The sequence below is a fragment of the Amblyomma americanum genome, unplaced genomic scaffold (assembly GCF_052857255.1).
Source record: "Amblyomma americanum isolate KBUSLIRL-KWMA unplaced genomic scaffold, ASM5285725v1 scaffold_15, whole genome shotgun sequence".
NCBI lineage: Eukaryota > Metazoa > Arthropoda > Arachnida > Ixodida > Ixodidae > Amblyomma > Amblyomma americanum.
Window position 1 is genome coordinate 1,442,963 of NW_027526487.1, and position 20,467 is coordinate 1,463,429.

Below are 20,467 nucleotides of genomic sequence, written 5' to 3' on the forward strand. Positions count from 1 at the left end.
CCGTCACTCAAGCGTCAAAAACATTAAATTATCGCTCTCTCTTTGTACCTTGCAATCACGAAGATTAATTGCCCTAATCTGCTTATTTCACAAGATAATCTATAGCACTAATCTTTCGACTCTCCCTCTTGCCCAACCTCACCGCACCTCGCGCCGTTTAAACAACCATCTCAGCTTCAAACGCCTTTCAGGTAAAACCGTTGCATTCAATTCATCCGCTTTGCCGCAGGCTATTGTTCACTGGAATGGTCTTCCGGAACACATCGTCAATATTCGTGATCCAGCTTCTTTTAGGACCGAAATAACAGCCATTTTTTCTAATTACTGACGCGTCAATAACTATTGTATAATGATGTTCTTACTGTTTAATAAGTACTAACAGTCAATCAGCATTATATAATCGTGTCATTCATGCTCCTGTTATTACCCCTATTTATGTAATCCCCCCCTCACACAATACTCCATGCTTGGAGCCTGTGAGGCAACGTGAATAAATAAATAAATAAATAAATAAATAAATAAATAAATAAATAAATAAATAAATATATAAATAAATAAGTTACACGTGCAGGCTCTGCACCTGCGCATACCAACCTACCGGAACAGTGCGGTCGCCCTTCCGGTGGCCGCTGCTATAAAATCAAGCTGGCATCAAGGGACCGCAACAAGAGCAGCAGCGACACCGAAACGTGCAACGTCTAAGTCTTCTCTTATTTGTGTGCAGATTCCCGCTTACCCAGCACACCACTCATTCCACCCTCACCTGCTACCCTCACCTGCAAGCCGCATCATCGCCAGTTACACGTGCGGGCTCTGCACCTGCGCGTACCAACCTTCCGGAACAGTGCGATCGCCCTTCGGGTGGCCGCTGCTATAAAATCAAGCCGGCATCAATGGACCGCCGCAAGAGCAGGAGCGACACCGAAACGTGCAACGTCTAAGTCTTCTCTTATTTGTGTGCAGATTCCCGCTTACCCAGCACACCACTCATTCCACCCTCACCTGCTACCCTCACCTGCAAGCCGCATCATCGCCAGTTACACTGCGGGCTCTGCACCTGCGCATACGAACCTTCCGGAACAGTGCGGTCGCTCTTCCGGTGAACGCTGCTATAAAATCAAGCCGGCATAAAGGGACCGCCACAAGAGCAGGAACGACACCGGAACGTGCAACGTCTAAGTCTTCTCTTATTTGTGTGCAGATTCCCGCTTGCCCAGCCAACCACTCCTTCCACCCTCGCCTGCTACCCTCACCTGCAGGCCGCATCATCGCCAGTCCCACGTGCGAGATCTGCACCTGCGCATACCAACCTCCCGGAACAGTGCGGTCGCCGTTCCGCGGGCCGCTACTATAAATTCAAGCCGGCATCAAGGGACCGCCACAAGAGCTGCAGCGACAGCGAAACGTGCAACGTCTAAGCCTTCTTATTTGTGTGCAGATTCCCGCTTACCCAGCCAACCACTCATTCCACCCTCACCTGCTACCCTCACCTGCAAGCCGCATCATCGCTAGTTACACGTGCGGGCTCTGCACCTGCGCATACCAACCTTCCGGAACAGTGCGGTCGCCCTTCGGGTGGCCGCTGCTATAAAATCAAGCCGGCATCAAGGGACCGCCACAAGAGCAGGAGCGAAACCGAAACGGGCAACGTCTAAGTCTTCTCTTATTTATGCAGATTACCGCTTACCCAGCCAACCACTCATTTCACCCTCGCCTGCTTACCTCACCTGCAAGCCGCATCATCGCCAGTTACACGTGCGGGCTCTGCACCTGCGCATACCAAACTTCCGGAAGAGTGCGGTCGCCGTTCCGGGGGCCGCTGCTATAAAATCAAGCCGGCATCAAGGGACCGCCACAAGAGCTGCAGCGACACCGGAACGTGCAACGTCTAAGTCTTCTCTTATTTGTGTGCAGATTCCCGCTTTCCCAGCCAACCACTCCTTCCACCCTCGACTGCTACCCTCACCTGAAAGCCGCTTCATCGCCAGTTACACGTGCGGGCTCTGCACCTGCACATACGAACCTTCCGGAACAGTGCGGTCGCTCTTCCGGTGGACGCTGCTATAAAATCAAGCCGGCATAAAGGGACCGCCACAAGAGAAGGAGCGACAGCGAAACGTGCAACGTCTAAGTCTTCTCTTATTTGTGTGCAGATTCCCGCTTACCGAGCAAACCACTTCTTCCACCCTCGCCAGCTACCCTCACCTGCAAGCCGCATCATCGCCAGTTGCATGTGCGGGCTCTGCACTTGCGCATACCAACCTTCTGGAACAGTGCGGTCGCCCTTCCTGTGGCCGCTGCTATAAATTCAAACCGGCATCAAGGGACTGCCACAAGAGCTGCAGCGACAGCGAAACGTGCAACGTCTAAGTCTTCTCTTATTTGTGTGCAGATTCCCGCTTACCCAGCCAACCACTCATTTCACCCTCGCCTGCTACCCTCACCTGCAAGCCGAATCATCGCCAGTTGCACGTGCGGGCTCTGCACCTGCGCACACCAACCTTCCCGAACAGTGGGGTCGCCTTTCCGGTGGCCGCTGCTATAAAGTCAAGCCGGCATCAAGGGACCGCCACGAGAGCTGCAGCGACAGCGAAACATGCAACGTCTAAGTCTTCTCTTATTTGTGTGCAGATTCCCGCTTACCCAGCCAACCACTCATTCCACCCTCGCCTGCTACCCTCACCTGCAAGCCGAATCATCGCCAGTTGCACGTGCGGGCTCTGCACCTGCGCATACCAACCTTCCCGAACAGTGCGGTCGCCTTTCCGGTGGCCGCTGCTATAAAATCAAGCCGGCATCAAGGGACCGCCACGAGAGCTGCAGCGACAGCGAAACATACAACGTCTAAGTCTTCTCTTATTTGTGTGCAGATTCCCGCTTACCCAGCCAACCACTCATTCCACCCTCGCCTGCTACCCTCACCTGCAAGCCGAATCATCGCCAGTTGCACGTGCGGGCTCTGCACCTGCGCATACCAACCTTCCCGAACAGTGCGGTCGCCTTTCCGGTGGCCGCTGATATAAAATCAAGCCGGCATCAAGGGACCGCCACGAGAGCTGCAGCGACAGCGAAACATGCAACGTCTAAGTCTTCTCTTATTTGTGTGCAGATTCCCGCTTAGCCAGCCAACCACTCATTCCACCCTCGCCTGCTACCCCAACCTGCAAGCCGCATCAACTCCAGTTACACGTGCGGGCTCTGCACCTGAGCATACCAACCTTCCGGAACAGTGCGGTCACCCTTCCGGTGGCCGCTGCTATAAATTCAAGCCGGCATCAAGGGACCGCCACAAGAGCAGGGGCGACACCGGAACGTGCAACGTCTAAGTCTTCTCTTATTTGTGTGCAGATTCCCGCTTACCGAGCCAACCAGTCCTTCCACCCTCGCCAGCTACCCTCACCTGCAAGCCGCATCATCGCCAGTTGCACGTGCGGGCTCTGCACCTGCGCATAACAACCTTCCGGAACAGTGCGGTCGCCCTTCCGGTGGCTGCTGCTATAAATTCAAGCCGGCATCAAGGAACCGCCACAAGTGCAGGAGCGACACCGGAACGTGCAACGTCTAAGTCTTCTCTTATTTGTGTGCAGATTCCCGCTTACACAGTCAACCACTCCTTCCACCCTCGCCAACTACACTCACGTGCAAGCCGCAACATCGCTAGTTGCACGTGCGGGCTCTGCACCTGCGCATACCGACCTTCCGGAACAGTGCGGTCGCCCTTAGGGTGGCCGCTGCTATAAAATCAAGCCGGCATCAAGGGACCGCCACAAGAGCAGGAGCGACAGCGAAACGTGCAAAGTCTAAGTCTTCTCTTATTTGTGTGCCGATTCCCGCTTACCGAGCCAACCACTCCTTCCACCCTCGCCAGCTACCCTCACCTGCAAGCCGCATCATCGCCAGTTGCATGTGCGGGCTCTGCACTTGCGCATACCAACCTTCCGGAACAGTGCGGTCGCCCTTCCGGTGGCCGCTGCTATAAATTCAAGCCGGCATCTAGGGACCGCCACAAGAGCAGGAGCGACACCGGAACGTGCAACGTCTAAGTCGTCTCTTATTTGTGTGCAGATTCCCGCTTTCCCAGCCAACCACTCCTTCCATCCTCGACTACTACCTTCACCTGCAAGCCGCACGACGCCGTATTGGCAATGGAGCGCTTACCTTACACACTGTTCCAGGCTGCACTACTCCTTGGCTCATCGCCACCTTGTTTGGCATCGGACGTGGTCTTCACCTGCCCAGTTGAGAACGCGAATCAACCCGCGGATTGGACGCAACAGCCTTGCCTACAGATCCATCTGGAAGGAAACCTGTTCTTCGGCTGGCAACCGCGATCGTTCATCACCAGCGATACCACTATCAGCGCCGGCCACACGGAATATAAGCTGCTCCCCGTGAACGCCCCTCTGGGGCACGACGCCGTATTGGCAATGGAGCGCTTACCTTACACACTGTTCCAGGCTGCCCTACTCCTTGGCTCATCGCTACCTTGTTTGGCATCGTACGTGGTCTTCACCTGCCCAGTTGAGAACGCGAATCAACCCGCGGATTGGACGCAACAGCCTTGCCTACAGATCCATCTGGAAGGAAAACTGTTCTTCGGCTGGCAACCGCGGTCGTTCATCACCAGCGATACCACTATCAGCGCCGGCCACACGGAATATAAGCTGCTGCCCGTGAACGCCCCTCTGGGGCACGACGCCGTATTGGCAATGGAGCGCTTACCTTACACACTGTTCCAGGTGAGTTACCTTGATCATTGCACTTGCCTAAGAAGCAAGAATCGCTACTTGTTTTTGGTGTCATGCCCCAGAGAGTGGTTATTTGCCCTAGAAGCATGCGAGGAAACTGTGCAATATTGCTTAAGTAGTTTATTCTTAATTCTTTCCGGGGATGTGGAAACAAACCCCGGACCTGATTCTAATGACATCCTGGCTACTGTGCTGGAGACTGTACAAAGGATCGAATCCGGCCAAGATGGAATTCGAAGTGATTTGAGAGAGTTGAAGCAGTGGCAAGCGTCAGTAGACATTGAACTGAAGCAGTTGTCTTCTAGACTTCGCAGTGTTGAAGTGGACGTTTCAGATCTAAAAAACAATCCCGCTGCGTCTTCGGCTGATTCTCCTGGTGCAGTTTCCAGCGTCCTCTCTGACCATCTCAGAATTATTGAATCGCGTTATAATGACGCGGAAAACAAGCTGAGACGCTGCAACTTGCTTTTTTTCGGCCTTTCGGATGACATATCTGAGACATGGCCAAGTGCTGAAACAAAAGTGATTGACCTGTGCAAGAAGGAATTGGACATTACAGTAGATTCATCGCAAATAGAACGGGCACACCGCATTGGTAAATACGACCCGGAAAAGTGCAGGCCAGTGATGGTAAAATTCACATTGTTTAAGGACAAACAACAGATCATTGGGAACGGCATCAAGCTGAAAGGAACTAACTATGCTGTGCGCGAAGATTTTTCCTTTCAGACACGACTGGCTAGAAAGAAGTTGATCGAATTTGCCAAACCACAAAAAGTTCCGTACAAGCTAAATGTCGATAAGCTGAGAATAAACGATAGTGTTTACGTATACGACGCCGCTACTGACACCGTAAAACTATCTTCCGCATAGGTAAGGTGTTGCTCGGCTACACGTGTCATCAGGAAAGAACAAACATCTTACCGCAATAACACCGCGCAATCGCAGCTCTCCTTACTTTTCACTAACATACGCAGCATTCTTCCTAAGCGCATCGAACTTTGTTCATACCTTGACAATTGTGAATGCGACATTTTAATACTAACCGAAACGTGGCTCCATAAAGATATTAGGAACGATGAAGTCTTGCCTGATATGGACAGTTTGTTTCACTATCTACAGAAACGATAGGAGCGACAGAAGGGGAGGAGGGGTGTTGATTGCTGCTAAAAAGCATATAACTTCTTTTCCCGTTGATATTCCTAGTAAATTAGAAATTTTGTGGGTTTGCATCACATCGCCATCTTCCAAGCATCTTCTTGGAGTTTGTTACAGACCACCAGATAGTCCGCAATCATTCGTCTCTGATCTACATGATAACCTAACTGAAGCAAAAGCTAAATTTCCAAAAGCAAGTATTTGTCTACTTGGTGACTTCAACTTTCCCGAAATTGACTGGCCGAGCTTAAGTTCGAGAACACGTGATGGCACTAATTTTGTTCAACTAACTCTCGATTTCTCTTTGGTCCAATTAGTCGAAAAACCTACCCGAGGAAACAATAAGCTGGACCTCGTCTTCTCGTCAGTCCCAGACAATATAAGCCCTATCTCTTATTCTGATGGCTTCAGTGATCACGAACTGCTTAATTTCACGATTTCCATGCCTTCATGCGCACGTGCACAAACACATAAACGTATTTTTGATTATAACCGCGCTGACTACAATGCCATTAATATCGGGTTACAATCCTTTTGTGACACATATCTTCCGACTTTTTCTCAGCGTTCGGCCAACGATAACTGGGTTTTGTTCAAAAATAGTTTACTGGAATTAGTACACCGTCATATACCACTGCTCACCCTCCGCACGAACGCGTCTAAACCATGTTTCAACAGGATGTTACATGCATTAAAAAACAAGAAAAAGCGACTATTCAAAGCTGCCAAACGCCTTGGCACACCGGCTTCATGGCAGAAACACAAAACCGCCGAAAAAACATATTGTAGTGCCATCCGCAAAGCAAAGTTTAAATAATATTCCCATGACCTTCAATCCCTTAAGACACAACCCTAAAAAATTTTGGAAAACGATATCACCTATTGACACTCCGGTTCTTGTTTCCTTGTTGGATAACACTGGTGCTCCAGTTATAGAAGAATGCCCACTTATATTTAATAATTTTTCTTCAGTGTTCACACAGGAAGACCATTCCACTACTCCACCATTAGTAGATGCCGATTACCAGTACATGAGTCCCATAGAAATAAGTGTCTCCGGTATTGCAGCATTAATAAACAATCTTAAGATTTCGACTTCTGCTGGCATTGACGATATTAATAACAATCTTAAGATTTCGACTTCTGCTGGCATTGACGATATTAATACAAAAATTCTCAAAAGCACAGTGATCCATTCAAGCAATATTCTCTTCCATATATTTCGTCAGTCGCTATCAACTGGTGAAATTCCAAGGGATTGGAAAATTGGTAAAATTATCCCCATCTTCAAATCAGCTGATAAAACGAACGAGCAAATTTATCGCCCCATATCATTGACATCTGTCCCATGTAAGATCCTCGAACACATCAACGTATCAGCAGTGGCGCCGCATCTAGATAGTAATAATTTCTTTTTTTCTAACCAGCACGGGTTCAGGAAAGGCTTCTCTTGTGAGACTCAACTACTGGAATTTACTAACGAGCTACTACACAACATGGACGAGAACTTCCAAACAGACTGCATATTCTTAGATTTCTCAAAAGCATTCGACCGCGTTGCGCACTCACACTTAATAGGTAAAATTACTTCCCTCAACCTAGACTCACTAACAACCTCATGGCTAAGGAATTTCTTGTCTTTTCGTAAACAGTTCACGGTTGTTAACGGCCACTCATCTCCGTTTAGCGATGTTCTATCTGGTGTTCATCAAGGAAGCGTCCTGGGCCCGTTGCTGTTGCTGATTTACATTAATGATCTGCCATCTAACATTACATCAACCATTCGCTTGTTCGCAGATGACTGCATAATTTACCGCAAAATCCGATCACCTGCAGACCTTCTTGCACTTCAAAGGGACCTCGATCATGTAACCGCTTGGTGTTCATCATGGCAAATGTCACTTAACACTGAAAAATGCAAGTTAATGACATTCAGCCGCAAAAAATCTAACTCTGCGTTCAATTACATGCTCGATAACAGCTTAGTCTCTCAGGTGTCTTCTTACAAATACCTTGGTGTCCATTTTTTATGTAACTTGTCCTGGTCCACTCATATACAGAAAATAACAGCTAAAGCATCCCGGACCTTAGGATACCTAAAACGGAATCTTCATGGAACTCCTGCTACTACCCGTAAGCTCGCCTATCAAACATTTGTTCGTCCGCAACTCGAGTATGCATCATCCATTTGGTCACCTCACCAGGCTTATTTAATTAACTCCCTTGAATCAGTCCAAAATCGTGCTGCGCGTTTCATCTCCAGAAACTATGACCGTCACTCAAGCGTCAAAAACATTAAATTATCGCTCTCTCTTTGTACCTTGCAATCACGAAGATTAATTGCCCTAATCTGCTTATTTCACAAGATAATCTATAGCACTAATCTTTCGACTCTCCCTCTTGCCCAACCTCACCGCACCTCGCGCCGTTTAAACAACCATCTCAGCTTCAAACGCCTTTCAGGTAAAACCGTTGCATTCAATTCATCCGCTTTGCCGCAGGCTATTGTTCACTGGAATGGTCTTCCGGAACACATCGTCAATATTCGTGATCCAGCTTCTTTTAGGACCGAAATAACAGCCATTTTTTCTAATTACTGACGCGTCAATAACTATTGTATAATGATGTTCTTACTGTTTAATAAGTACTAACAGTCAATCAGCATTATATAATCGTGTCATTCATGCTCCTGTTATTACCCCTATTTATGTAATCCCCCCCTCACACAATACTCCATGCTTGGAGCCTGTGAGGCAACGTGAATAAATAAATAAATAAATAAATAAATAAATAAATAAATATATAAATAAATAAGTTACACGTGCAGGCTCTGCACCTGCGCATACCAACCTACCGGAACAGTGCGGTCGCCCTTCCGGTGGCCGCTGCTATAAAATCAAGCTGGCATCAAGGGACCGCAACAAGAGCAGCAGCGACACCGAAACGTGCAACGTCTAAGTCTTCTCTTATTTGTGTGCAGATTCCCGCTTACCCAGCACACCACTCATTCCACCCTCACCTGCTACCCTCACCTGCAAGCCGCATCATCGCCAGTTACACGTGCGGGCTCTGCACCTGCGCGTACCAACCTTCCGGAACAGTGCGATCGCCCTTCGGGTGGCCGCTGCTATAAAATCAAGCCGGCATCAATGGACCGCCGCAAGAGCAGGAGCGACACCGAAACGTGCAACGTCTAAGTCTTCTCTTATTTGTGTGCAGATTCCCGCTTACCCAGCACACCACTCATTCCACCCTCACCTGCTACCCTCACCTGCAAGCCGCATCATCGCCAGTTACACTGCGGGCTCTGCACCTGCGCATACCAACCTTCCGGAACAGTGCGGTCGCCCTTCGGGTGGCCGCTGCTATAAAATCAAGCCGGCATCAAGGGACCGCCACAAGAGCAGGAGCGAAACCGAAACGGGCAACGTCTAAGTCTTCTCTTATTTATGCAGATTACCGCTTACCCAGCCAACCACTCATTTCACCCTCGCCTGCTTACCTCACCTGCAAGCCGCATCATCGCCAGTTACACGTGCGGGCTCTGCACCTGCGCATACCAAACTTCCGGAAGAGTGCGGTCGCCGTTCCGGGGGCCGCTGCTATAAAATCAAGCCGGCATCAAGGGACCGCCACAAGAGCTGCAGCGACACCGGAACGTGCAACGTCTAAGTCTTCTCTTATTTGTGTGCAGATTCCCGCTTTCCCAGCCAACCACTCCTTCCACCCTCGACTGCTACCCTCACCTGAAAGCCGCTTCATCGCCAGTTACACGTGCGGGCTCTGCACCTGCACATACGAACCTTCCGGAACAGTGCGGTCGCTCTTCCGGTGGACGCTGCTATAAAATCAAGCCGGCATAAAGGGACCGCCACAAGAGAAGGAGCGACAGCGAAACGTGCAACGTCTAAGTCTTCTCTTATTTGTGTGCAGATTCCCGCTTACCGAGCAAACCACTTCTTCCACCCTCGCCAGCTACCCTCACCTGCAAGCCGCATCATCGCCAGTTGCATGTGCGGGCTCTGCACTTGCGCATACCAACCTTCTGGAACAGTGCGGTCGCCCTTCCTGTGGCCGCTGCTATAAATTCAAACCGGCATCAAGGGACTGCCACAAGAGCTGCAGCGACAGCGAAACGTGCAACGTCCATGTCTTCTCTTATTTGTATGCAGATTCCCGCTTCCGCAGCCAACCACTCCTTCCACCCTCGCCAGCTACCTTCACCTACAAGCCGAATCATCGCCAGTTGCACGTGCGGGCTTTGCACCTGCGCATACCAACCTTCCGGAACAGTGCGGTGGCCCTTCCGGTGGTCGCTGCTATAAATTCAAGCCGGCATCAAGGGACCGTCACAAGAGCTGCAGCGACAGCGACACGTGCAACGTCTAAGTCTTCTCTTATTTGTTTGGAGATTCCCGCTTACCCAGCCAACCACTCATTCCACCCTCGCCTGCTACCCTCCACTGCAAGCCGAATCATCGCCAGTTGCACGTGCGGGCTCTGCACCTGCGCATACCAACCTTCCAGAACAGTGCGGTGGCCCTTCCGGTGGCCGCTGCTATAAATTCAAGCCGGCATCAAGGGACCGCCACAAGAGCAGGGGCGACACCGGAACGTGCAACGTCTAAGTCTTCTCTTATTTGTGTGCAGATTCCCGCTTACCGAGCCAACCAGTCCTTCCACCCTCGCCAGCTACCCTCACCTGCAAGCCGCATCATCGCCAGTTGCACGTGCGGGCTCTGCACCTGCGCATAACAACCTTCCGGAACAGTGCGGTCGCCCTTCCGGTGGCTGCTGCTATAAATTCAAGCCGGCATCAAGGAACCGCCACAAGTGCAGGAGCGACACCGGAACGTGCAACGTCTAAGTCTTCTCTTATTTGTGTGCAGATTCCCGCTTACACAGTCAACCACTCCTTCCACCCTCGCCAACTACACTCACGTGCAAGCCGCAACATCGCTAGTTGCACGTGCGGGCTCTGCACCTGCGCATACCGACCTTCCGGAACAGTGCGGTCGCCCTTAGGGTGGCCGCTGCTATAAAATCAAGCCGGCATCAAGGGACCGCCACAAGAGCAGGAGCGACAGCGAAACGTGCAAAGTCTAAGTCTTCTCTTATTTGTGTGCCGATTCCCGCTTACCGAGCCAACCACTCCTTCCACCCTCGCCACCTACCCTCACCTGCAAGCCGCATCATCGCCAGTTGCATGTGCGGGCTCTGCACTTGCGCATACCAACCTTCCGGAACAGTGCGGTCGCCCTTCCGGTGGCCGCTGCTATAAATTCAAGCCGGCATCTAGGGACCGCCACAAGAGCAGGAGCGACACCGGAACGTGCAACGTCTAAGTCGTCTCTTATTTGTGTGCAGATTCCCGCTTTCCCAGCCAACCACTCCTTCCATCCTCGACTACTACCTTCACCTGCAAGCCGCACGACGCCGTATTGGCAATGGAGCGCTTACCTTACACACTGTTCCAGGCTGCACTACTCCTTGGCTCATCACCACCTTGTTTGGCATCGGACGTGGTCTTCACCTGCCCAGTTGAGAACGCGAATCAACCCGCGGATTGGACGCAACAGCCTTGCCTACAGATCCATCTGGAAGGAAACCTGTTCTTCGGCTGGCAACCGCGATCGTTCATCACCAGCGATACCACTATCAGCGCCGGCCACACGGAATATAAGCTGCTCCCCGTGAACGCCCCTCTGGGGCACGACGCCGTATTGGCAATGGAGCGCTTACCTTACACACTGTTCCAGGCTGCCCTACTCCTTGGCTCATCGCTACCTTGTTTGGCATCGTACGTGGTCTTCACCTGCCCAGTTGAGAACGCGAATCAACCCGCGGATTGGACGCAACAGCCTTGCCTACAGATCCATCTGGAAGGAAAACTGTTCTTCGGCTGGCAACCGCGGTCGTTCATCACCAGCGATACCACTATCAGCGCCGGCCACACGGAATATAAGCTGCTGCCCGTGAACGCCCCTCTGGGGCACGACGCCGTATTGGCAATGGAGCGCTTACCTTACACACTGTTCCAGGTGAGTTACCTTGATCATTGCACTTGCCTAAGAAGCAAGAATCGCTACTTGTTTTTGGTGTCATGCCCCAGAGAGTGGTTATTTGCCCTAGAAGCATGCGAGGAAACTGTGCAATATTGCTTAAGTAGTTTATTCTTAATTCTTTCCGGGGATGTGGAAACAAACCCCGGACCTGATTCTAATGACATCCTGGCTACTGTGCTGGAGACTGTACAAAGGATCGAATCCGGCCAAGATGGAATTCGAAGTGATTTGAGAGAGTTGAAGCAGTGGCAAGCGTCAGTAGACATTGAACTGAAGCAGTTGTCTTCTAGACTTCGCAGTGTTGAAGTGGACGTTTCAGATCTAAAAAACAATCCCGCTGCGTCTTCGGCTGATTCTCCTGGTGCAGTTTCCAGCGTCCTCTCTGACCATCTCAGAATTATTGAATCGCGTTATAATGACGCGGAAAACAAGCTGAGACGCTGCAACTTGCTTTTTTTCGGCCTTTCGGATGACATATCTGAGACATGGCCAAGTGCTGAAACAAAAGTGATTGACCTGTGCAAGAAGGAATTGGACATTACAGTAGATTCATCGCAAATAGAACGGGCACACCGCATTGGTAAATACGACCCGGAAAAGTGCAGGCCAGTGATGGTAAAATTCACATTGTTTAAGGACAAACAACAGATCATTGGGAACGGCATCAAGCTGAAAGGAACTAACTATGCTGTGCGCGAAGATTTTTCCTTTCAGACACGACTGGCTAGAAAGAAGTTGATCGAATTTGCCAAACCACAAAAAGTTCCGTACAAGCTAAATGTCGATAAGCTGAGAATAAACGATAGTGTTTACGTATACGACGCCGCTACTGATACCGTAAAACTATCTTCCGCATAGGTAAGGTGTTGCTCGGCTACACGTGTCATCAGGAAAGAACAAACATCTTACCGCAATAACACCGCGCAATCGCAGCTCTCCTTACTTTTCACTAACATACGCAGCATTCTTCCTAAGCGCATCGAACTTTGTTCATACCTTGACAATTGTGAATGCGACATTTTAATACTAACCGAAACGTGGCTCCATAAAGATATTAGGAACGATGAAGTCTTGCCTGATATGGACAGTTTGTTTCACTATCTACAGAAACGATAGGAGCGACAGAAGGGGAGGAGGGGTGTTGATTGCTGCTAAAAAGCATATAACTTCTTTTCCCGTTGATATTCCTAGTAAATTAGAAATTTTGTGGGTTTGCATCACATCGCCATCTTCCAAGCATCTTCTTGGAGTTTGTTACAGACCACCAGATAGTCCGCAATCATTCGTCTCTGATCTACATGATAACCTAACTGAAGCAAAAGCTAAATTTCCAAAAGCAAGTATTTGTCTACTTGGTGACTTCAACTTTCCCGAAATTGACTGGCCGAGCTTAAGTTCGAGAACACGTGATGGCACTAATTTTGTTCAACTAACTCTCGATTTCTCTTTGGTCCAATTAGTCGAAAAACCTACCCGAGGAAACAATAAGCTGGACCTCGTCTTCTCGTCAGTCCCAGACAATATAAGCCCTATCTCTTATTCTGATGGCTTCAGTGATCACGAACTGCTTAATTTCACGATTTCCATGCCTTCATGCGCACGTGCACAAACACATAAACGTATTTTTGATTATAACCGCGCTGACTACAATGCCATTAATATCGGGTTACAATCCTTTTGTGACACATATCTTCCGACTTTTTCTCAGCGTTCGGCCAACGATAACTGGGTTTTGTTCAAAAATAGTTTACTGGAATTAGTACACCGTCATATACCACTGCTCACCCTCCGCACGAACGCGTCTAAACCATGTTTCAACAGGATGTTACATGCATTAAAAAACAAGAAAAAGCGACTATTCAAAGCTGACAAACGCCTTGGCACACCGGCTTCATGGCAGAAACACAAAACCGCCGAAAAAACATATTGTAGTGCCATCCGCAAAGCAAAGTTTAAATAATATTCCCATGACCTTCAATCCCTTAAGACACAACCCTAAAAAATTTTGGAAAACGATATCACCTATTGACACTCCGGTTCTTGTTTCCTTGTTGGATAACACTGGTGCTCCAGTTATAGAAGAATGCCCACTTATATTTAATAATTTTTCTTCAGTGTTCACACAGGAAGACCATTCCACTACTCCACCATTAGTAGATGCCGATTACCAGTACATGAGTCCCATGGAAATAAGTGTCTCCGGTATTGCAGCATTAATAAACAATCTTAAGATTTCGACTTCTGCTGGCATTGACGATATTAATAACAATCTTAAGATTTCGACTTCTGCTGGCATTGACGATATTAATACAAAAATTCTCAAAAGCACAGTGATCCATTCAAGCAATATTCTCTTCCATATATTTCGTCAGTCGCTATCAACTGGTGAAATTCCAAGGGATTGGAAAATTGGTAAAATTATCCCCATCTTCAAATCAGGTGATAAAACGAACGAGCAAATTTATCGCCCCATATCATTGACATCTGTCCCATGTAAGATCCTCGAACACATCAACGTATCAGCAGTGGCGCCGCATCTAGATAGTAATAATTTCTTTTTTTCTAACCAGCACGGGTTCAGGAAAGGCTTCTCTTGTGAGACTCAACTACTGGAATTTACTAACGAGCTACTACACAACATGGACGAGAACTTCCAAACAGACTGCATATTCTTAGATTTCTCAAAAGCATTCGACCGCGTTGCGCACTCACACTTAATAGGTAAAATTACTTCCCTCAACCTAGACTCACTAACAACCTCATGGCTAAGGAATTTCTTGTCTTTTCGTAAACAGTTCACGGTTGTTAACGGCCACTCATCTCCGTTTAGCGATGTTCTATCTGGTGTTCATCAAGGAAGCGTCCTGGGCCCGTTGCTGTTGCTGATTTACATTAATGATCTGCCATCTAACATTACATCAACCATTCGCTTGTTCGCAGATGACTGCATAATTTACCGCAAAATCCGATCACCTGCAGACCTTCTTGCACTTCAAAGGGACCTCGATCATGTAACCGCTTGGTGTTCATCATGGCAAATGTCACTTAACACTGAAAAATGCAAGTTAATGACATTCAGCCGCAAAAAATCTAACTCTGCGTTCAATTACATGCTCGATAACAGCTTAGTCTCTCAGGTGTCTTCTTACAAATACCTTGGTGTCCATTTTTTATGTAACTTGTCCTGGTCCACTCATATACAGAAAATAACAGCTAAAGCATCCCGGACCTTAGGATACCTAAAACGGAATCTTCATGGAACTCCTGCTACTACCCGTAAGCTCGCCTATCAAACATTTGTTCGTCCGCAACTCGAGTATGCATCATCCATTTGGTCACCTCACCAGGCTTATTTAATTAACTCCCTTGAATCAGTCCAAAATCGTGCTGCGCGTTTCATCTCCAGAAACTATGACCGTCACTCAAGCGTCAAAAACATTAAATTATCGCTCTCTCTTTGTACCTTGCAATCACGAAGATTAATTGCCCTAATCTGCTTATTTCACAAGATAATCTATAGCACTAATCTTTCGACTCTCCCTCTTGCCCAACCTCACCGCACCTCGCGCCGTTTAAACAACCATCTCAGCTTCAAACGCCTTTCAGGTAAAACCGTTGCATTCAATTCATCCGCTTTGCCGCAGGCTATTGTTCACTGGAATGGTCTTCCGGAACACATCGTCAATATTCGTGATCCAGCTTCTTTTAGGACCGAAATAACAGCCATTTTTTCTAATTACTGACGCGTCAATAACTATTGTATAATGATGTTCTTACTGTTTAATAAGTACTAACAGTCAATCAGCATTATATAATCGTGTCATTCATGCTCCTGTTATTACCCCTATTTATGTAATCCCCCCCTCACACAATACTCCATGCTTGGAGCCTGTGAGGCAACGTGAATAAATAAATAAATAAATAAATAAATAAATAAATAAATAAATAAATAAATATATAAATAAATAAGTTACACGTGCAGGCTCTGCACCTGCGCATACCAACCTACCGGAACAGTGCGGTCGCCCTTCCGGTGGCCGCTGCTATAAAATCAAGCTGGCATCAAGGGACCGCAACAAGAGCAGCAGCGACACCGAAACGTGCAACGTCTAAGTCTTCTCTTATTTGTGTGCAGATTCCCGCTTACCCAGCACACCACTCATTCCACCCTCACCTGCTACCCTCACCTGCAAGCCGCATCATCGCCAGTTACACGTGCGGGCTCTGCACCTGCGCGTACCAACCTTCCGGAACAGTGCGATCGCCCTTCGGGTGGCCGCTGCTATAAAATCAAGCCGGCATCAATGGACCGCCGCAAGAGCAGGAGCGACACCGAAACGTGCAACGTCTAAGTCTTCTCTTATTTGTGTGCAGATTCCCGCTTACCCAGCACACCACTCATTCCACCCTCACCTGCTACCCTCACCTGCAAGCCGCATCATCGCAAGTTACACTGCGGGCTCTGCACCTGCGCATACGAACCTTCCGGAACAGTGCGGTCGCTCTTCCGGTGAACGCTGCTATAAAATCAAGCCGGCATAAAGGGACCGCCACAAGAGCAGGAACGACACCGGAACGTGCAACGTCTAAGTCTTCTCTTATTTGTGTGCAGATTCCCGCTTGCCCAGCCAACCACTCCTTCCACCCTCGCCTGCTACCCTCACCTGCAGGCCGCATCATCGCCAGTCCCACGTGCGAGATCTGCACCTGCGCATACCAACCTCCCGGAACAGTGCGGTCGCCGTTCCGCGGGCCGCTACTATAAATTCAAGCCGGCATCAAGGGACCGCCACAAGAGCTGCAGCGACAGCGAAACGTGCAACGTCTAAGCCTTCTTATTTGTGTGCAGATTCCCGCTTACCCAGCCAACCACTCATTCCACCCTCACCTGCTACCCTCACCTGCAAGCCGCATCATCGCTAGTTACACGTGCGGGCTCTGCACCTGCGCATACGAACCTTCCGGAACAGTGCGGTCGCTCTTCCGGTGGACGCTGCTATAAAATCAAGCCGGCATAAAGGGACCGCCACAAGAGAAGGAGCGACAGCGAAACGTGCAACGTCTAAGTCTTCTCTTATTTGTGTGCAGATTCCCGCTTACCGAGCAAACCACTTCTTCCACCCTCGCCAGCTACCCTCACCTGCAAGCCGCATCATCGCCAGTTGCATGTGCGGGCTCTGCACTTGCGCATACCAACCTTCTGGAACAGTGCGGTCGCCCTTCCTGTGGCCGCTGCTATAAATTCAAACCGGCATCAAGGGACTGCCACAAGAGCTGCAGCGACAGCGAAACGTGCAACGTCCATGTCTTCTCTTATTTGTATGCAGATTCCCGCTTCCGCAGCCAACCACTCCTTCCACCCTCGCCAGCTACCTTCACCTACAAGCCGAATCATCGCCAGTTGCACGTGCGGGCTTTGCACCTGCGCATACCAACCTTCCGGAACAGTGCGGTGGCCCTTCCGGTGGTCGCTGCTATAAATTCAAGCCGGCATCAAGGGACCGTCACAAGAGCTGCAGCGACAGCGACACGTGCAACGTCTAAGTCTTCTCTTATTTGTTTGGAGATTCCCGCTTACCCAGCCAACCACTCATTCCACCCTCGCCTGCTACCCTCCACTGCAAGCCGAATCATCGCCAGTTGCACGTGCGGGCTCTGCACCTGCGCATACCAACCTTCCAGAACAGTGCGGTGGCCCTTCCGGTGGCCGCTGCTATAAAATCAAGCCGGCATCAAGGGACCGCCACCAGAGCTGCAGCGTCAGCGAAACATGCAACGTCTAAGTCTTCTCTTATTTGTTTGCAGATTCCCGCTTACCCAGCCAACCACTCATTCCACCCTCACCTGCTGCCCTCCACTGCAAGCCGAATCATCGCAAGTTGCACGTGCGGGCTCTGCACCTGCGCATACCAACCTTCCGGAACAGTGCGGTCGCCCTTCCGGTGGCCGCTGCTATAACATCAAGCTGGCATCAAGGGACCGCAACAAGAGCAGCAGCGACACCGAAACGTGCAACGTCTAAGTCTTCTCTTATTTGTGTGCAGATTCCCGCTTACCCAGCCAACCACTCATTCCACCCTCACCTGCTACCCTCGCCTGCAAGCCGCATCATCGCCAGGTACACGTGCGGGCTTTGCAACTGCGCGTACCAACCTTCCGGAACAGTGCGGTCGCCCTTCGGGTGGCCGCTGCTATAAAATCAAGCCGGCATCAATGGACCGCCGCAAGAGCAGGAGCGACACCGAAACGTGCAAAGTCTGTCTTCTCTTATTTGTGCAGATTACCGCTTACCCAGCCAACCACTCATTCCAACCTCGCCTGCTACCTTCACCTGCAAGCCGCATCATCGCCAGTTACACTGCGGGCTCTGCACCTGCGCATACGAACCTTCCGGAACAGTGCGGTCGCTCTTCCGGTGAACGCTGCTATAAAATCAAGCCGGCATAAAGGAACCGCCACAAGAGCAGGAGCGACACCGAAACGTGCAACGTCCATGTCTCTTCTCTTATTTCTGTGCAGATTCCCGCTTACGCAGTCAACCACTCCTTCCACCCTCGCCAGCTACACTCACCTGCAAGCCGCATCATCGCTAGTTGCACGTGCGGGCTCTGCACCTGCGCATACCGACCTTCCGGAACAGTGCGGTCGCCCTTCGGGTGGCCGCTGCTATAAAATCAAGCCGGCATCAAGGGACCGCCACAAGAGCAAGAGCGACACCGAAACGTGCAACGTCTAAGTCTTCTCTTATTTGTGCAGATTACCGCTTACCCAGCCAACCACTCATTCCACCCTCGCCTGCTACCCTCACCTGCAAGCCGCATTATCGCCAGTTACACGTGCGGGCTCTGCACCTGCGCATACCAACCATCCGGAACAGTGCGGTCGCCGTTCCGGGGGCCGCTGCTATAAAATCAAGCCGGCATCAAGGGACTGCCACAAGAGCTGCAGCGACAGCGAAACGTGCAACGTCTAAGTCTTCTCTTATTTGTGTGCAGATTCCCGCTTACCGAGCCACCCACTCCTTCCACCCTCGCCAGCTACCCTAACCTGCAAGCCGCATCATCGCCAGTTGCATGTGCGGGCACTGCACTTGCGCATACCAACCTTCTGGAACAGTGCGGTCGCCCTTCCGGTGGCCGCTGCTATAAATTCAAGCCGGCATCAAGGGACCGCCACAAGAGCTGCAGCGACAGCGAAACGTGCAACGTCCATGTCTTCTCTTATTTGTATGCAGATTCCCGCTTCCGCAGCCAACCACTCCTTCCACCCTCGCCAGCTACCTTCACCTGCAAGCCGAATCATCGCCAGTTGCACGTGCGAGCTCTGCACCTGCGCATACCAACCTTCCGGAACAGTGCGGGCGCCCTTCCGGTGGCCGCGGCTATAAAATCAAGCCGGCATCAAGGGACCGCCACTAGAACTGCTGCGACAGCGAAACGTGCAACGTCTAAGTCTTCTCTTATTTGTGTGCAGATTCCCACTTTCCCAGCCAACCACTCCTTCCACCCTCGCCTGCTACCTTCACATACAAGCCGAATCATCGCCAGTTGCACGTGCGGGCTCTGCACCTGCGCATACCAACTTTCCAGAACAGTGCGGTCGCCCTTCGGGTGGCCGCTGCTATAAAATCAAGCCGGCATCAAGGGACCGCCACAAGAGCAGGGGCGACACCGAAACGTGCAACGTCTAAGTCTTCTCTTATTTGTGCAGATTACCGCTTACCCAGCCAACCACTCATTCCACCCTCGCCTGCTACCCTCACCTGCAAGCCGTATCATCGCCACTTACACGTGCGGGCTCTGCTCCTGCGCATACCAACCTTCCGGAACAGTGCGGTCGCCCTTCCGGTGGCCGCTGCTATAAAATCAAGCCGGCATCAAGGGACCGCCACAAGAGCTGGAACGACACCGGAACGTGCAACGTCTAAGTCTTCTCTTATTTGTGTGCAGATTCCCGCTTGCCCAGCCAACCACTCCTTCCACCCTCGCCTGCTACACTCACCTGCAGGCCGCATCATCGCCAGTCACACGTGCGAGATCTGCACCTGCGCATACCAACCTTCCGGAACAGTGCGGTCGCCGTTCCGCGGGCCGCTGCTATAAATTCAAGCCGGCATCAAGGGACCGCCACAAGAGCTGCAGCGACAGCGAAACGTGAAAGGTCTAAGCCTTCTCTTATTTGTGTGCAGATTCCCGCCTACCCAGCCAACCACTCATTCCACCCTCACCTGCTACCCTCACCTGCAAGCCGCATCATCGCCAGTTACACGTGCGGGCTCTGCACCTGCGCATACCAACCTTCCGGAACAGTGCGGTCGCCCTTTGGGTGGCCGCGGCTATAAAATCAAGCCGGCATCAAGGGACCGCCACAAGAGCAGGAGCGACACCGAAACGGGCAACGTCTAAGTCTTCTCTTATTTATGCAGATTACCGCTTACCCAGCCAACCACTCATTTCACCCTCGCCTGCTTCCCTCACCTGCAAGCCGCATCATCGC